The sequence below is a fragment of the Mus caroli genome, chromosome 13 (assembly GCF_900094665.2).
Source record: "Mus caroli chromosome 13, CAROLI_EIJ_v1.1, whole genome shotgun sequence".
NCBI classification, from domain to species: Eukaryota; Metazoa; Chordata; class Mammalia; order Rodentia; family Muridae; genus Mus; species Mus caroli.
The window spans coordinates 88,974,092-88,977,460 of NC_034582.1; positions in this window are offsets into that span (position 1 = coordinate 88,974,092).

Genomic DNA, 3,369 nt, shown 5'->3' on the forward strand with positions numbered 1-3,369 from the left:
AGAAACAGGGAGAGGGAGAGAGAGAGAGAGAGAGAGAGAGAGAGAGAGAGAGAGAGAGACATATATACACTTGCATGCAAGTGCATGTGTATGGAAGCCAGAGGCATGTATTGGGTGTGTTCCCGCATCACACTCCTCCACCTTATTCCCTTGAGATAGGATCTTTCCCTGGACCAGAGCTAGGCTGGTACTCATCCTATTTCAAACCCTCAAGCCCCAGTAACAGACATTCCTATAGCCACTTCCAGTTTTCTACGTGGGCACTGGGGATTTGAATTCAGGACCTCATGCTTGCTTGGCAAGTGTTCTTATTTGCCTGCTAAGCCATTTTTCCTGTTCCCTGAGAAGTAGATTTACCATCATGATCTTGGGACTTTGACCTTGTTCCAGTGACTGTACCTAAGCATTGCCCTCCAACTTCTAGATGCTTTGAGCTGATAATGTTTAGTATGCTACTACTAGGGAGAGACTCTCCCTACAAGAACCATGAGCAGAAACTCACATCCCATTGGTCTAGCCACACAATCCAGTCACAGCTTCATGAAGCCATTGGCCAGCTTCACAGGTGACAGTGTCTTGGTGCGGACACTGGAGCTCCAGATGTTACTCTAACATTTCTCTGACACCAACATCCGTGATGCTCCAGTAGAGTTGGGCAGGCACAAGTACACGGACAGTTGAGAAATGCTGAGGAATGCCTGCTTTTTGGCTCCCTGTGGTTGAGGTGTGGTAAGGAGACAGAAGGAGAATGCTGTTGCTAATAGTAAGTACAGATACAGTAGAAACACAAGACTTTTACCCATGGAAAATAGGGATGAAGTACAGGTAAGCCCCCAGGTCACCATAGCTGTGGTATTTGAACAATATTGATCGTGGTGGTAATATTGATTGTAGCATAAGGAGCAGAGTATTCATTTGTCTTCTGAATTGTTTTGCAATTCTTGAAAAAGCAGAAATGACACAGACAGGTGAGCGTCCTAACTACTCAAACACAGTGGGACTTGGAAGTCTCCATGGCAATGTTGAAAGAAACATCTCTTGCAGGTACATGGGATAGTGCCTTGAAAATCAAGCTATCTAGTAATGGTTATGAAAAATACAGGATGACAAGCCAAAGCAGGTACCTTTTTCCAAAGTTAGGGTCCCACTAGGAAAACTTTAAGATCTAAAGGCCTGAAACGGGATTTGAGAATGCTGACTGGGCATGTCTTAACAGTTTAGGGGACTGTGTTCACCCTGCTAGGCCACTCTGAACCTAAGTCTTACCTTGCAGAGTGATGCTTGTTTTTCTGCAGGGCCTCACCCATGTCCACTCACGAACTCCAGGAGCACAATCAGAGACTAGGCTTGGCTCAGCAGATGGCGAAGCATGGCTCTGCTCTAGTAGGAAATAACTTATTGAGGAAATGGAAGGACTGGCTTAATGGCGCACAGGCAGGAACCTAGACATCCTTGTGGCACTAGGTCTTGAGACTGTCAAGGAAAATAAAAATAGAAAAACTGAATACCGTGGAGACGGTGTGAATACGGGAGCACTCTTTCTTAATTTAAATCTGTGTCCTGGCAGGGAGACTGTTGTAAAATAATGATCTGCAATATACGGAGTCCAGATGCTAGAATCTTCCTTCATAGCATTAAGGAAGGAAGCAGGAAGCTCATTTATGACAGGCCTCTGAAAGTGCTCCTTGGATATCATAGAGGAAAAATGCATTTTAAATGCATACAAACAGAGTTTTGACTCTGTAGGAAATACACGTAGATAGCACAGAATAAAACTGGGTTTGTGTCATTGGCATCAGCTGGCATGTACTGACAAAGTGTCATGGTTTATCCTTGAACACTGGGGCTACTTCATTATGATAAAGCGTATGGAAGGTTTATCACTTTACCTGTTTACAGTGTACAGTTCAGTGTCGTCTAGTATGTAGACATTGTCGTTCAACCACCACCACCATCCGTCAATCTCCAGAATTTTCTCGTCAGCTTAAACTGCTACTGTCCGTTAATCAGAGCCTCCCTAGACTCCTCTTATCCCAGCCAGCAACAAACTTTCTTTTAGATCCTACAGATTTTGTATTAATAGAATTACATAAACCTTTTTATTTCATGTTTTCAAGTATCTACTTTTAGACTATGGTTGAAATATCATTTCCTTTATAATATGAATTATAGAGCTGGAAAGATAGCCCAGCGGCTACAGGCTAAGACTCACAACCGAAACTTTGAAAATATAAACAATAGCTGGGGATGATGGCATACACTCGCAAGCTCAGGACCTGAGAAGCTGAGGTAGGAGGACTGCCATAGTTGAAAGCCCTCTTGGGAAACCATGAGTTCAAGGCCAGCCTGGACTACACAAAGTGATTTTATGTAGTATGCTCTCATCTGTAGTTACCATGTTTTATCTATTCACCCATTTTGATATTTGGGTTTTTGCACCTTTGAATTTTCCCATATCAAACAAGGCAAAGAGGGCAGTTCTTCGGGTGACTCTCCTTATTCAGAAGATCCTAATGTGTGGCGGGTCGAGGCCAACATCAACCATAATGACCTTTTACCCTTTCTGTTTCCTCCCCACTTTTCATAGTTGCACGGGAGACCATTTTTTAGCTCAGATTTGAAGAGGTTTTTTTATTCAGTTCTCCTAATGATCCCCACAGTAGGACTTATAGGCCTGCAGCTTTAGAAGTTTTACATTTAAAAATCCCATTCATCACTCAATAGCTCTGGACAGATCACTGGATAAACTGGGACAGTAGTTATCTTCTAAAAATCAGGGTCAGAAGATAAACTCTCAGATGGTCGGACCGATGTCTGAATGAAGCAGTATGTTAAGGAGCTCTGCTGTAAACCCTCAGAGTGTGTATCTTTCTCAACTATTCTCTGGTGCTAATGCCAATGCTAGGACATCCTCCTACCAAAAAAAACAAAAACAAAAACAAAAAAAACAAAAAAACAAACAAAAAAAACAAAAACAAAACAAAAACAAAAACAAAAACAAAAACAAAAAAACTCTTCAAATGTGAGATTAGAAAATGGTCTCCCATGCAATTGTGAGAATGGGGAAGAAAGGGTAAAAGGAAGGAAGGGTTGATGTTAGTGTCAACTTGCCGCAGGTTAGCTCATCTGTGTAGGGAGCTTCACCTGAAGAACTGTCCTCTTCAGACCTGTGTTTCTCCTGGAAATCTAATCACACGCTTGGAATTACCTCACCCCCCCCCCATTCCGGACGCATAGTTTCCCCACAGGTCTCAGGCTCATCTAATTGATCTTAGGGGCCGGTGACATAGACTGGGGTCCCTCCGGAAGAGAATGGACATTCTCCATCATCCTCACTTTCCTGATCAAGGAACAATGGCTCTGCCCATC